Source organism: Chiloscyllium plagiosum, chromosome 24 (genome assembly GCF_004010195.1).
Source record: "Chiloscyllium plagiosum isolate BGI_BamShark_2017 chromosome 24, ASM401019v2, whole genome shotgun sequence".
NCBI lineage: Eukaryota > Metazoa > Chordata > Chondrichthyes > Orectolobiformes > Hemiscylliidae > Chiloscyllium > Chiloscyllium plagiosum.
The window spans coordinates 17217067-17233479 of NC_057733.1; the positions used below are offsets into that span (position 1 = coordinate 17217067).

The 16413-nt window shown below is 39.8% G+C and overlaps 1 protein-coding gene across 1 annotated transcript in view; it reads left to right on the forward strand.

Moving 5' to 3' along the window:
* tbcd (tubulin folding cofactor D) overlaps positions 1-16413 on the forward strand; it is a 277831-nt gene that overhangs the window by 4322 nt on the left and 257096 nt on the right. The gene's annotated exons all lie outside the window — the stretch shown is intronic.

Below are 16413 nucleotides of genomic sequence, written 5' to 3' on the forward strand. Positions count from 1 at the left end.
CCCCCCTTCCCCCCCCCTGCTTTGTTTGAGGGGATTTCAGTGTAGTTTCTGGTCAATGCTAACTCTGAGAATGTTGATAGTGGGGAATTTAGTGATGGTAACATCATTGAATATCAAGGTGCTGGAGATGGTCATTTCCTGGCATTTGTGTGGCATGAATGTTACTTGACACTTGTCTGCTTAAATCTAGATATTGTTGAAATCTTGTTGCATTTGAACATGGACTGCTTTAGTATCTGTGGAATCACAAATGGTGATGAATATTGTACAATCACTCGTGAACATTCCCACTTCTGACTTTATGATGGAGGGAAGGTCATTGATGAAACAGGTGAAGACAGTTGGAATTCCTGCAGAGAAGACCTGGAGCTGTGATGACTGACCTCCAACAACCACAACTGTCTTCCTATGTGGCACGTATGACAGCAACCAGCAGAGAGTTTGCCCCCCGACAGTCATTGATTCCAGTTTTGCTCAGGCTGCTTGATGCTGCACTTGGTCGAATGTGGCCCTGATGTCATGAGCTGTTAATCGCACGTCACCACTGGAATTTAGTTCCTTTGGCTATGTTTTGAACCAAGGCTGGAATGAGGTCCAGAGCTGAATGACCCTGGCGGAACCCAAACTGGACAAATTTGAGCAGTGCTGCTTGACAGTATTGTTGATGACACCTTTGCATCACTTTACTGATGATTAAGAGTAGACTGAATTTGATTGGTTTGGATTTGTCCTGCATTTTGTGTACAGGATGTATATGGGTAATTCTCCATATTGTTGGCTAGATGCTAGTGTTGTAATTGTACTGGAAGAGCTTGGCGAGGGGAACAGCAAGTTCTGGAGCTCAAATCTTAAGTACAATTGCCAGAATAGTGTCAGGGCCCAAAGCCAATGTAAAATGCAGTACCTCCAACCATTTCTGAAATCATATGGAGTGTATCGAATTGGCTGAATACTGGTATCTGCTGCTGGGGACCAGTGGAAGAGCCTGAGATCGATCATCCACTCAATAACTCTGGCTGAAGATTGCTGTGAATACTTCAGCCTTATCTTTTGCACTGATGTGTTGGGCTATTCGGTCATTCACAATGGGGATATTTGTGGAGTTGTTTATGTGCCCAACACCATTCTTGATTGGATGCGACAGGACTGCAGAGCTTCGATCTGATCTGTTGGTGATGGGATTGCTTAGCGCTGTCTATCACTTGCTGCTTATGAGGTTTGGCATGTAAATAATCCTGTTTGGTCGCTTCACCAGGTAGATACTTCATTTTTAAGATACATCTGGTGCAGCTCCTAGCATGTCTTTCTGCACTCTCCATTGAACTAAGTAACCCTGTTGTAACTTGTGATATAGGCATGCTGTGCTTTAACTATTGTGTGACTATTGATAGTCACTGGTAACACAAGATCAGTAAGCTATAAGCTATGCACAGTCAGGAAGCAGAGATCACGTTTAGATTGAGACAACCCAATTTGAATATATAGTTTAAATATTCCTTTGGAGGAAGTGTGGGAATTCATTGCAAAAGGGAAGAGGTGTTCTTGCTTGCTTTTTTGGCTCATAGTTTGTTAGAGCTGTTTTGGAGGGTAACTTGAAGCCCAGGACTGGGGGCCCAGCCCAAAAGAATGAGCGACATCACAGGAAAACTGTAAATTTAATAGTTTGTAATAGCTGCTAATTTGACAATCTATGATAGGTTCCTTTCAGATTTAAGGTAAATAGGAAAAATTATTTACAAGTTGCAAACTAAAAGAGCAGTAGGAAATTTAATAAGAACAAATCAAAAACTTAGTAAAGAAAATAGGGGCCAAGCAATGTGTTGCGCCTGCGTGATGTGGGAGCGGGTAGACCCCATTGTGGTTGGCTCAGAGTTGATGAGTCTGAGATTCGAACACTGCGATGCATCAGGAAGGGAGTGTGTGACCTGGACACTGTGCTTCAAGAGGCAGTTAACCCTGTGGATTAATTAACTTGTATTTGTTCAGTGATCAGGGATCAGAGGGTGTGATTACAAGCAGGTGGAGGGATCCAGGAGGTAGTGCTGGAAGAGCCTTAGCCCTTGAGCTTGTCTAACAGGTTTCAGTTTCTTGCTCCTTATGTGGACAAGAGCTGGGGTTGTCAGGGGGATGAGCAAACTGACTATAACACTGGTACAGGGAACTATTAAAGAGGGGGGAGAAAACAGAAATGTAGTTGTAATCAAGGACAGTACAGTCAGAGGAAAAGGCACTGTACTGTGTAGCCAGGATCAAGAGTGTCAAAGGCTGTATTGCCTGCCTGTTCCTGGGTTTAGGATATCTTATCTGGGCTGCTGAGGAACTTGGAGTGGGAGGAGAAAGATTCAGTTGTCATGGTACATGTAGGTACCAACAATGTAGGTACAGAGATGATGAAGGTTTTACTGAGGAAATATGAACAGCTAGGGGCTAAATTAAAAGAGATGGAAATGTGTTGCTGGAAAAGCGCAGCAGGTCAGGCAGCATCTAGGGAACAGGAGAATCGACTTTGATCTCCAGCGTCTGCAGACCTCACTTTCTCCTCGCTAAATTAAAAGAGTAAAACCAAAAAAATGATAATCTCTGGATTTCTACCTGAGCCACAAACTTGTTTGCATGGTCGGGGTGGTGAGGTGGTCAACAAGATGAAAGCTGGAAATGTGAGCCTGAAAGATTGGTGGGGAGAAATGGTTTCACCTGAATCATGCTGAGACCAGAGTCCTGGCAACTTGCATAATTATGGATAGGGCTTTAGACTAAATGGTGCAGTGTTCAGTTGCATGGAAAAAGTAAAGGGAGGGGGGAGAGCTTGGGAGACACTCTTAAATCTGCCAGAACAAGAAATAGGATAGATAGAGAATACGGAAAGGCTCAGGAATCTAATTTCAGGCACAACCGATAAGTGCACAGCAATGAGAAGGCAGATGGTCAAACCAGAACTGAGGTGTTGGACTTAGATCCACACAGTATGCAAAACAAAGTAAATGAGCTTATCGTGCAGATTGAAATTAGTGGGTATGATGTTGTGGCATCATAAAGACATGACTGCAAAGGGATCAGGGCTGGGAACTAAGTAGCTAAGAGTATGCATCCTATCGAAAGGACGTGTAGATGGGCAGAGGGATGGCGTTGCTTTGTTAGTAAGAAATGAAATTAAATCAATAGCAAGAAGCGATTATAGAATTGGAAGGCATAGAATATGTGCGGGTGGAGTTGAGGGACTGCAAAGGTAAAAGAATCTGATGGGATTTATGTGAAGGTATCCTAGCAGTAGTCAGTATGTGAGGCAGGAGATAGAAAAAAATAAATCAGGGGATTGAAACTGCATATAAGAAATGCAGTGTTACAAATATTGTGGATGCTTGCAACATGCAGGTGGACTTAGAAAGTCAATTTGGTAGCAGAACCCAAGAAAAAGAATTTGTAGAATGTCTGCGAGATGGTTTTTCTTAGAGCAGCTTGTGGTAGAGCCCACTGGAGAACAGGCAATTCTGCATTTGATCATGTGTAATGAGGCAGACATGATTAGGGAGCTTGAGGTGAAGGAACCCCAAAGGAGGCAGTGACCATAATATGCTAGAATTCACACTGCCGTTTGAGAGTCAGAAGCTTTAATCAAATTTAGTGATATTGCAGTTGAGTAAAGATAACAACAAAGACATGAGGGGAGAGCTGGCCAGAGTTGATTGGAGGTGGTGCCTAGCAGAGCACCAATGGCAGTAGTTTCTGGGGGAAATTTGGGAGACACAGAAGAAAATTATCCCTAGAAAGAAGAAACATTTTCAGGGGAGGACAAGGCAACCATGGCCAACAAGGGAAACCAAAGAGAGCTAAAAGCAAAAGAAAAAGCCTACAATGTGACGGAGATTAGCGGTAAGCCAGAGTCTTAGAGATGTCCAGCATGGAAACAGACCCTTCGGTTCAACCCGTCCATGCCGACCAGATATCCTAACCTAATCTAGTCCCATTTGCCAGCACTTGGCCCAAATCCCCGTCCTATTCATATACCCATCCAGATGCCCTTTAAATGTTATAATTGTACCAGCCTCCACCACTTCTGGAAGACAACAGTAGAAAACTAGAACTTCAAGAGAGCCAGGGGACAGTGGTGAACACAGTGGCTATCGCTAAAGAGAGATGCAGTGGAAGCTAAAAAGGTCTGAAGGTGAATACATCACCTATACTCTGATGGAAATAGCTGAGGAGATTGTACAGGCATTGTTGATGACCTTTTAAGAATCACTGGAGTCAGGGAGGGGCTCAAGAACTGGAAACTGGCTAATGTAATGCCCGTTTTAAAAAAGGAGGCAGGCAAATGATGGGAAATTATGGTCTGGTTAGCCTGACTTTGGTTGTTGGTAAGATTTCCGGGTCTATTATTAAGGATGAGATTGTGGAATACTTGGAAGTACGTGATAAGATAAGACTGAGACAGCAAGGGGAGGTCATGCCTAACAAATGTGTTAGAATTCTTTGAGGAGGAGATAATGAGAAAGTTAGACAAAAGAATGCCAGTGGATGTGATCTGTTTGGATTTCAAAAGGCCTGTTACAAGGTGCTGCTAAGTATAAGAGTTCAGGGTGTTGGGGCAAGGTACTGGCATGGAGAGAGAATTATCTGACTGGCAGAAAGCAGAGAGTGGGGATAAGGGGTCTTTCTCAGGATGGCAGTCAGTAACGAGTGGACTTCTGCAGGGGTCAGTTTTGTGACTACAGCTATTCATTATAGTTGTGCATTAACAATCTGGATGAAGGAACTGAAGGCATGTCACAAGCCACTCGGGTGTTTCCTTTCTTCCTGGTGGTGGAAAATTGAACCTTGTGTCTTTCACTGTGTCTCACACCTGCACATACAACATGGATACTGGGGACAAAATAAGCACTACCGCAGTTAGGCGGTAGTGTGGGGGTAAAAATAAGAAAAATTTTTTAAAAACTGAAGGCATTATTGCTAAGTTTGCAGCTGATACAAAGATACGTGGAGGGATAGGTACTGTTGAGGAAGTAGCAAGAATACAGAATTACTTGGACTGGATAGGGTGTGGGCAAACAAATTGCAGATAGAATACACGTAATTCTAAGTGTTCCACAATCTCCTATTCCCCCCCCGCCCCTTCCCTTCCCCTTCCCATTGCCACAGAAGGCTGTGGAGGCCAGGTCACTGTGGAGGCCATAGCAGAGATAGATAAGTTCTTGTGTGTCGGGGAATAAAACATCATGGGCAGAAGGCAAGAGAATGGGTTGAGAAATATATCAGCCATGATCGAATGGTGAGACTCAATGGGTCAAATTGCCTAATTCTGAACCTATATCTTATGATCCTATAACGTACCTGTTTAATTTCACTATATACATTCTCAGTAGCATATTTTATAGTAATGGAAACAAGAAAGAACCCATACTCTTTTTTGAAAATAGAAAGATAGAATGCTGGATATTACACAGCATGTCAATGCAGCATATTTAAGGAGAGAAATTAATGTTTCAAGCATCAATGTTCAATTGAATAACATTCCTGAAGAAGGGCATGTGCCCGAAACGTCGAATCTTCTGTTCCCTAGATGCTGCCTGACCTGCTGTGCTGTTCCAGCAATAAAGTTTCAGCTTCAATTGAATAACAGACAAGTTTAGTAAATTTGTTTTATTCATTTGTAGGAAATGGCAGCATTGGCTGAGCTGATAATGTCTATTGTGTGCTAGAAACTCTGCTGGAGTTTATTAAATTTTCCTTTTATTTCAAGTCCTCACTGACCACTGTGTTTGTAGCATTTTTTATTTTGTATCACATAATATGTTGAGCATTTTTAAGGCAATCTTGAATATTGAACATGTAACACAGCTAAAGGTAAGGAGGGCCATACAGTTCATTGTATCATATTTACTCTCTCTCACCTTGCCTCACTCAATTCTATCTGCATAACCCTCAGTTCTCTCCCATTTTCTTATTACTGTATGTGGCATTATTCCCACTCCAACTCCCTTCTTCTGTTAATGTACTTACAGATTGTTTTATTATTTCGTTTGATAATGTAATTTCATAGTTCCTCTTTTGTAACATTGCCTTATTAATTTCTTTGCATTCTTTTTCATTTTGATGTTTGTCCCTTGCTTTTTCTGTCTGGAAAGATATTTGGCAAAGGAAACAGTTAACTTTTCAGATTGGTGCTTTTTGTCAGAAATGGAAAATGTTGGTGATGTAGCCTTCCAGCACGTACAGGGCAAGGAAAGAAAGACAAGAACAAAAGGAAGATTTGTGTTAGGGTGGTAGGAGGAGTGATTAAACAACAAAAGGGATGATGTGCGAGGTAAAAGGAGATGGTACCGAGCAAGAAACAAAAGACATGATGGGTCTACAGGATGTGAAAATGGAAACAATAATTGTATCACCTGGAGTGTTGCCTGAAAAACTGGGACACAGATTATGATCTGAAATTGTTGGGCTCAATGTTGAGTGTCCAAAAGTCTGTAAATTGAAACTTTATTTCGTTTATATTAATACACATGGATGTGATTTCTGCCTTCCTGATGGCTGTATCACTTTTTCAACTGTCAGCAAAATTTCTATTAAGTACAGCTGCTCCTCCTCCCCTTTATCTCTTTTCATTTCTTTAAAATATTCAGTGTCTACTTGTTAATTCTGATTTTTCTATTGTCATGTCTCAGTAACCCTGACTATATATTGTTCGTTGCAAAATATTTTGCCTCCAGTTTTACTGTTTTATTGTAGACTCAACATTTCTGTATACACAGCTTAACTCATTTTTAATCATATTTTTGAACTTCTCTTCTGTAACTCCATTTAAAAAAAAACTTGGCCATTGATGATCTTTAGTCAATCTGTCTGAGGTTCTCCTGTTTTTTAATTTCTATTTCATTTTTTTGTAGATTTCTCCCATTATCTTAGTGTTGAAACAATATTAAGCACCAGAAAAACTATTCACAGAATTGTAACAGCACAGAAGGAAGCCAGTTGGCGACTTAGAGTTGTGATTCTATAGCCTTCACAGCAAACCAACAACAATCTAAATTAGAATATTGTAAAATTCTGTGATACAATTGCATAACATATTAAGATTTGAATTTTGTATTGGCTTTTTTAAACTGGTGGAGGCTGTGATTGGCTCCAATCTGTGATGGTACATTTAGATTAGCATTAGTTGTTTAAGAATGGGTTTACAAGATTCTTTGAGGGAGAAGAATCAAGTCAATGTTAATTTTTGGTGCTGGCTTCACACCTAGGTGCATTAGTCTGTATTGGATTGATGCACAACCAATACACTTCACATTGTCACTTTGTTTTGCCACAGATAACATTAGCATTAGACAATATTATAACAGCTTTGAATGTTGTCTGCAGAGTAAAAGTAATGTTTTCACAGCCATAGGAGAAACAAAAGTCATTGTCAAAGTACCTTATGAGAATCCTATTTATCAATTGGATTATATACTTACAAATTTTGCCTTGGTAACAGTTGCTTACCCATCATTGAGGTAGCTTTCCTTTCTGCTGTTTTGTCATTCCAAAATTCTGTGAATTCTAACACATGAGGAGGATAGTGAATAAAGCTTGCACGTTCATTGTTACTAAGTTCACCTCAACTCTTATGTATTTGTCACTTTTGCTGTCTTTCCTGCACCTGTCACAAACTAACAGTGACATGGTGAGCATTATGTCAGTAATGTGTTGGGCATGATGACATCAGACAAGCTAACATCCCAGTGCTGCTTGCCCAAAATGGTGGACTTGGGGATACAGGGTGAGGAGTTCTGAGATTTGAAAACAAAATGTATAGTTCTTCAGTAATAGTAGCATTTCTCAATTATGGGTGGAAGTTACTACCAATTCGTTAAATTAATCTGGTAGTTAGCAAAGATTGCTGCTTTAACATTTTCAGCAAAATTAGTCTAATGTACCTTGTTTACATTCAAAGCTTTCAAGTGCACTGGACATTTTAAAATTTACAACATTTTCTCTGACCAGTAATAATTTATCACTTTTCTTTCCAATGGCCTTACATTTACTGGTTATTTCAAAGAGTTTCTGTTTTAATTTATGATTTATACATTTTTGTTTTGTCTTTACTTTATTATTTTTTGCTTTTAAATTCTCCTTATAAATTTGACACTCTGTCCACTACCATGGTGGAAACGGATCTTGCTCTTTCTGTCTTAGAATTTACTGCACGTCTACTCTGTTCAGTGCTGTTTTGAAGTTCATAGTGTCAGCAACAGAACTTGTTCCTTGTCTAGAATGCGAGGGTATACCTCTGGATGTGCACTGTTGGTGTCACAGGACTTAGGGACTTGGCAAGAGGCAGGAATGAAAAAAAAACTTCTTTGACAAAATATTTGCTTATGAGATTCTAAACCTTCTCTCAAGCTATAACTGCCACTCTATAACTGAGGGTGTACCATGTCACATTAAGTGCACTTTATCTAATTGCCAGTCTCTGATAAAGAAGTTGCAGTATCATGATTAATTTAAGGATGTTTCTCTGCAAGCCTAGAATGGCATTTTGTGCCCTTGTCTGTGGTGATTTTTGAGATGGGAAGAGCATGTAATAGATTGGAACAGTGGCTGACAGGGACACCATCACCCCATCTTGCCCCCGTGCAAATTAAATCAGTGGCAGAAGAGCCCAGGTAGGGCCCTTAAGCGGGATGTTATTGCCACAAGTACCTCATCCAAGTACTGTTGGTATTGAGCCAGCAGCAGACAGATCTGCTTTCACAAGATGATCTTGGCAACTGAACATAGATAGGTGACTTGTGTCCTGTGAGAGCTCCTTATTCAAAGGCACTCGGTTCCTGATTGAACGATGTACATTAGGAATAGAGTTGGAGGCTGATGCTGAGAGCCCTCCCCTCCTCTTTTGCTGCTGACCCAACTGCATCCTCTGCCTCGTGCCACGTCTTTGTTCTAACCTGGATTGTTGCGTGATCTTGGGCCTTCAGTGATTATATTTCCCACAGCATTTACTGCCTCGTTGGCCAGCAGCTCTCAGTAGGCTGAACTTCCCACCTTTTAGAGTCTTGATCCACTGAAGGCCTGGCAATGGCATGTTATTTGATGATTGCATCATAATCTGGTAGACCTTCCTCAGCTGATGACCAAGCCATAGGAGCATACAGAATTGGAGCAGAAGTGGGCCATTTGACCATTTAATCTGAATTCTTTTCATAAAATATCCCCTCATCCCACAATCCTGGTCATGTCTGATGACTATTACAATTGTATGCCAAGAAGGTTTGATATGTTTTTTATGTTGCCTGCAGCTAACAGAAATAAATCAAACCTACCCATTAAACACAAACAAATGTTGCTGGTGACAGTTTATCAGGCCACAAAATATTTAGACACACGTTCAAATAATGTGAAACATTGAAACTATTTATCATCATATCTCTTCAAATGCTTGAACTGCATGAAATAAACAATAATATTAAAATAAAATGTTGCTCTCATTTTTACTTTGCTTTTCGAGCACTGATTAGAGTAAAGTTAAATCAACTTTTTCTTACTCCTGTTTCTTGCAATGGAGACATCCGTTTTAGCATTTGTTTACTTTTTTCATCAAAACGTTATCTCATCAGCTCCTGGAATTGACTGCAATGGAAGGTCGAAGTGGCATTGCAAAATATTCGAATGATTTCTAGGTTTAAAAAATCGTTTTCAAGATTCATTTGCATCTTACTAAGCTTGTTTATTAATGATTTCTTAAACAGTATTTCCAGAGGATTTTACTTGATATTCTGTTCTTATCACAAGAACTATTGGTCTTGTACAGCTTTTATCATCCCGAGTGGAGGTCCCTTTGCTTAAATTCCACCAGCTTTATGAACTTGAGCATTTTTGGGGCCGATATTATAATACAGCATATGAAAGTTAGATTGCTGGAGTTTAGGCGGGAATGAAATTTGAGACTTAGTCTCTTTGAATACAGAAGATACAGTGGCACTACTTGGAAGAAAGAGATCTTCCAGTGTCGTTTAGTGTTTCTCCCTCAACCAATGCCTTCTACGATAGGCTGATGAGCCATTCATCTCCGTTACTATTTCTGTAAATTTACTGTATGTATGTTGACTCCTGCATTTGCACCTACAACAGTACTGGCTTCAAAGGTCCTCCACTAGTTGTGAAGCACTTTGAGGTTTGCATTGGATGTGGTTAAATGCGATATAAATGCAACATTTTTTCTGCGATTGGTCAGTTGTTCATCATTTGAGATGAACTAATTTATAATGGCTTTGTGTTCAATTCAATGAACTTGCAAAGCAAATTCAATTGGCATAAAGCTACAAAAGAAGAGAGAAAAACTTAGCACCAGCACAAATGTTTTAATAGTCTATGTTCAGGGAGTTCTGGGCTGGAAGAGAAATGGGTGTTCTATTGCTTTTGCTTTTATTTAAACTTTTTCACCCTCCAGGAATTGATTTTTCCTTAGATAGAGGAGAAGAAACTGATCAATTGGTAAGTATCTGGTAAATGATTAATGTTTATTCTATTCCTAACAGTCAAAATTGTACAGCAACTCGTGGTAAGGTTCATAATATATATATTAATATAAAGTTGAATACAATAATTAGGTAGTTCCTGAGAATACCTTAAGGCTGGCAGGATAGGTCACAGCTTCAACATGTGGCATTTCCTTGGTATCCTTTTAGTCCAGAGCAAGCAAGTCTGCATTGAGTTATTTGAAGTACGAGCAGTTTTGGCTCAGACTTTCAGCTGGATGCTGAACAGCAGCTGTGATGTACCAAGCTGGAGGGAAGTTACCTGGATTTTATTTTGCATCAAGCGGTGGTCATACTTCTTTGTGTTAGATCGTCTGAGCTAGTCAGTGTTTAAGGACAAGAGACACCAATTGAAGTGAGTAAGGGAACCCAAAGTATAGGAATGCAGGTACTTCAGCCTTCACTATTGAGGTTCTTGCACCTTGTTTGGATGAAAGAAAGGACTGCAGAGAGGATGAGATAATTGACTGTAGGGCCATGGTACAGAAATTCACTTAAAGGTGCATGGTAAATTGTCACGGGGCCGTATAGTGAGGTGGATTGACAGTGTGCCTTGAGGCAAAGAGCTTGAGTCCGTATTGCTGCATTGCCTACCAGGGGTTGGGGTGAGCAGGATCCAGATGCTATCCCAGTATCAATGACATATGCAGGAAAATGAAGGAAATTCCGCATAGTCAGTATGCAGAATAAGGTGTCATAATAAGAAGCAGAACCTGAAATGCCATAGTCTCTGCATTATTACCTGAGCCATGTGCAAGTTGGCATTGGGCAATCAAATTGGAGAGATGAAAGCATGACCAACAGGCTGGTGTGGGAGATATGGGTTTTAGAGGCACTGACACCAGTATTGGAAAGATTGGGATTTGTACCGATGGGACAATCTCAATGACTAGGGAAATAGAAATTATTTTCAATCGAACAATGTGGACAAGGAATCAAATTTGGGAAGATGTGATTAATCATAGAGTCAAGGCCAAAGAGATTTCTATTCATATGGGAAATGATAGATTGTGACAGGAAGGAATAGAGAGTATGAATCTTAACAGTTAACCAAGAGATAAGAGTACAATTTACAAATGGAGGAAAAGGATGAGGAAACATATTTTTAAAGGTGAGAGGAGAAAAATTTAAAAAGAACACAAGGGGCAACTTTTTTCCGCACAGAATATTTTGTGTGGAATGAACTGCTAGCGAAAGTGGTGGATGCAGGTACAGTTACAACATTGAAAAAGCATTTGGATAGGTTCATGAATAGGAAAGGCTTGGAGGCATACAGGCCAAGCTCAGACAGGCGGCACTATTTTAGTTTGGGAACGTGGTCGCTGAGGACTGGTTGGACTGAAGAGTCTGTTTCCATGCTATATGACTAACAAAATTTAAGACTCTGTACTGGAATCATATAGCATTCAGAACAAAATTCAGGGTGGCACAGTCGTTCAGTGGTTAGCACTGCTGCCTCACGTCACTAGGAACCCGGGTTCAATTCCAGCCTCCTGTGTGGAGTTGGCACATTCTTACCGTATGTGTGTGTTTCCTCCGGGTGCTCCGGTTTCCTCCCACAATCCAAAGATGTGCAGGTTAGGTGGATTGACCATGCTAAATTGCCTATAGTGTTCAGGGATGTGTAGGTTAGGTGTATTAGTGAAGAGTAAATATGTGGTAATAGGGTAGGGGAGTGGATCAGGGTTGGTTACTTTTTGGAGGTTTGGTGTTGGGCCAAAGGGCCTGTTTCCACACTGTAGGGATTCTATGATCTCTTCTGTGAAAATAGCTGTCATAACAATGCAAATAGAAATCAATAAATACCATCTGGTAGCCATTACAGAGAAGTAGCTGCAGGATGACCTATATTAGAACTTCCATCTTGAAAGTGCAGGATTACTTATGAATGACAGAAAAGTTGGAACGGTGGCTTTATTTGTTAATAATGGTATGAGCACAATAGACCAGGACAACCAAGTTCAGGAAATCAAGATGTGAAAATCATTTGTGTAGAAATGATAAAAGCAAGAAGTCATTTGTGGGAATGCTGGAGAAGTCCCCGAACAATAACCTTGCAGCAGCATTGGGCTTAGGGGAAAAGAATATCGAGAACTTATCAGAAAGCTACGACAATAATTTTGGGAGATTTTAATCCACATGTTGACTGGAAAAGCCAGATGGACAAAGGTTGCTTTGCTGAATTTGTTGAATTTCTTTCAAGTTAGTTTCTTAGAACAGCAACCTTTGGAGCTGACCAGAGAGCAAGCACTGTTAGATCTAGTATTGTGCAATGAGAGCGGTTAGTTAGTGATCCCATACTGAAGATGCTGCTAGGTAGGAGTAACAATAATAAGATTGATTTTTACATTCAATTTGAGGGAGAAAGAATCGGGTCCAAGATTATTTTTGTAAATTGAAATAAAGACAATTACAAGGGCACAAAAGCAGATCTGGCTGAACTGGCAAATTAGGATAAAGGGTCGTTTAATAGAGGTGCAGTAGCTAAAATGTAAAAGGGTGTTTCAGAATCTACAACATAAATATCTAAAAAATAATTCATCTGAATCTTGCATTGCTGGCTAAGCCAGCATTTATTACCCATCCCTGGTTACCCTAGAGAAGGAAGTGGTGAGCTGCCTTCTTGAACCCAATCCATCTGCTGCCCTTGTCCTTCTGGATGGTAATGGTCGTGGGTTTGGAAGTTGCTGTATTGCAATATAAGTGAATGTTTGTAGTGCATCTTGTAAGTGGCACACACAGCTGCTCCTGAGCATCCTGAGCAGTGGTGGAGGGATTGAATGTGGTACCCAGCAAATAGTTGTTGGAGCTGCTCATGTCCAGGCAAGAAGGATATATTCCATCGTTCCAGACTTACACTTCAATGAGTTAAAAAAATTCCAAGTGTTGAACCCACCATCTATAATTAACAAGAAATGATAAAGGTGGTATCAAACTTAAAGAAAAAGCATGTCATTGTGTCAAGATCAGTGTCAGGTCAGAAAATTGGACTGAATGTAAACAGCAAAGAATGAAGAAAATATGAATGAGTTGCAAAAGTCAGGGTATGACAAAGCTAGCCACAACTGTAGAAACGGTTGGTAAGAGTTTCACAGAGTAGGCATTGGTCTGGTAGATTGGAAACTTAATGGAAAATAAGGAAACGGCAGATGAATTGAACAGGTATCTTGCATTAATCTTCACTCTGGAGGATACAAGTGGCACCCCAGATGTAGTGATAAATTTGTAAATGGAAGGGAGGGAGGATTTCAGGAAACTCACAATCAGCAGCCAAATAGACCACATTTGACAAGTGACTTGATGGACTCCATCCTTTGGTATTATGAGAAGTGATTAGTAATTTTGTAGATACATTGGTTTGAATGTTCCAAAAATCCTTTGGTTCAGGAATGTTCATGTTAGTTTGGAGGATAGCAGATGTCCTTTTTTGTTTGGAAAGGAAAGAGACAAAGCAAGAAACTGCAGTCTAGTTAGCTTAACATTTGTCATAGAGAAAACCAGCTATGATTGACCAAGTTGTAGAAGGGCATTTGGATAAGTTAAGTAATCAAGCAGTCAACATCTTTTGTGACAGGGAAATTATGTTTGAGGTAACAAATGCTGTGGATGAAGAGAAACTGATGGATATGTTGTACTTAGTTTCTGGAAATACTCGATAGGGCGCCGCATCAAAGATTATTGCTGGAAGTAAAACTTCATGGTATAGTGCAGTAGATAAAAATGAATCTTTTTCAACTTGGCAAAATGTAATGAGAGGTATGCCACATGAATCAGTGCTGGGGCCTCAACTATTTCCAGTTATATATAATTGACTTAGATAAAGGAATGCAAAATATAGTTACCAGCACACAGGTAGAAAACTAAGTTGGGAAGAGTATACTGGTTATAAACTGTTCAATCACCGGTCTGTGGTTAACACGACATAATAGGATTGTATCAGACTTAAAGACATATCATTTTGTCAAAACCAGTGGCAGATCGAAAATATTGGATTGAATATAAAACACAACAAAGAACAAACAATAAATTTAAAAGAGGGAAAGCTCAGAGTATGAGAGAAAGCTAGCTGTAAAAATGGGTAGCAAGAGTTTAACCATGTTTAACTTTGGTCCATTAGATTTTTTTTTATTTATGCGAGCTGGAAGTTGCTGGCTAGACCAGCCTTTAATGCTCATTCCCAATTTTCCAAACAGCAGTTCAGGGTCAACCACTTTGCTGTGGGTCTGGAGTTTCTTGTAGGCCAGACCAGGTAAGGATGACGATAACCTTCCTTAAAGGGCATTAATGAACCAGATATGTTTTTCCAGCAATCACATTTGTGATCATTATTAAACTCTTAATTCCTGATTTTTATTGACTTCAAATTCCTCCATCTGCCATATTGGGATTTGAACCCAGGCACCCAGAACATTACTTTGGTCTCTGGCTTAATAATTTAGTGGTAATGCCAGTAGGCCATTGCCTCCCTGGAGGGTTGACTGGATTGACTGGAAACCTTAATAATGGGAAATAAGAAAATTACAGATGAATTAAACAGATAAAGAGGAACTGTCAGATAAGTCAGTAGGCAAACATTTAGCAAATTGAGTATAATATGGGAAAATGTGAAATTATCTCTTTTGGTAGGAGAATTAAAATTGAAACGTTATTTAAATGGCAGCAGATTGCAGAACTCTTGAGGTGGAGTCATCTGCGTGGCCTTACTCATGAATCACAAGACGATTAGTATGTAGGTACAGCTAGTAATTAGGAAAGTGATCATTTATTGTTAGGGAAATTTAATACAGGAGTGGAGAGGTTATGTTTCAGTGAAACCAGGCGCTGGTGATTTCACCTCTGAACTGTACTGTGTTCATTATTGGTCATCTTATTTAAAGAAGGATACAAATGAATATAAACAATATAAGTTGTGCTAATATCATTAATAATAAATAGAGCCACACTTCAACTTTTTCCTGTCATTCCATAGTAGACCTACACCTTTCAGCATTAAGATTCTGTTATATCTTATCCTACAGCTCTTTCTCTGTAACGGCTACCAGATGATTCTTATTGATTTCTACTTGGAAGCAGTTCGGAGAAGGTTTGCAAGAGTAATATCTGGCATGATAGACTAGAGTTTTATTCATTGGAGTTTGCTACATTGAATTCCATTTGCCACCTTTCTGCCCAGCTCTGCAGCTTCTCTATATCCTCAATAATAAATAGAGCCACACTTCAACTTTTTCCTGTCATTCCATAGTAGTCCTACACCTTTCAGCATTAAGATTCTGTTATATCTCATCCTACAGCTCTTTCTCTGTAACGGCTACCAGATGATTCTTATTGATTTCTACTTGGAAGCAGTTCGGAGAAGGTTTGCAAGAGTAATAGCTGGCATGAGTGGGTTTATTGATAGACTAGAGTTTTATTCATTGGAGTTTAGAAGAATAAGAGGTGACCTGATAGCAATATGTCAAATCATGAAGGATTTTGGCAGTGTAGCTGTTTCCTCTTGTGGAAGAATCCAGAACTAGGGTCACGATTTAAAAATTAGATGTCGCCATTTGGAACACAAACGAGGTGAATATTTTTCTGAGGGTCATGAGTCTTTGGAACTCTCTTCCTGAACATATAATGGAAGCAGAGTCATTGCATGTTTTTTAAGGAAAAGGTAGATGTATTACTGTTAAGCAAGGGATTGCAAGGTTATTGGGAGCATGTGGGAATATGAATTTGAGGTTACAATCAAATCAGCCATGAAATTATTGAATGACAAAGCACTTTGAAGTCATTTCCTGTTTGTTCCTGCTCAAGAACAAACCGCGACAAGCATACCAAACTCAGCCAGAAACCCTAACCACCTTCCCATACATCAAAGAAGTTTCAGAAATGACAGCCAGACTACTAAGACCCCTCGGAA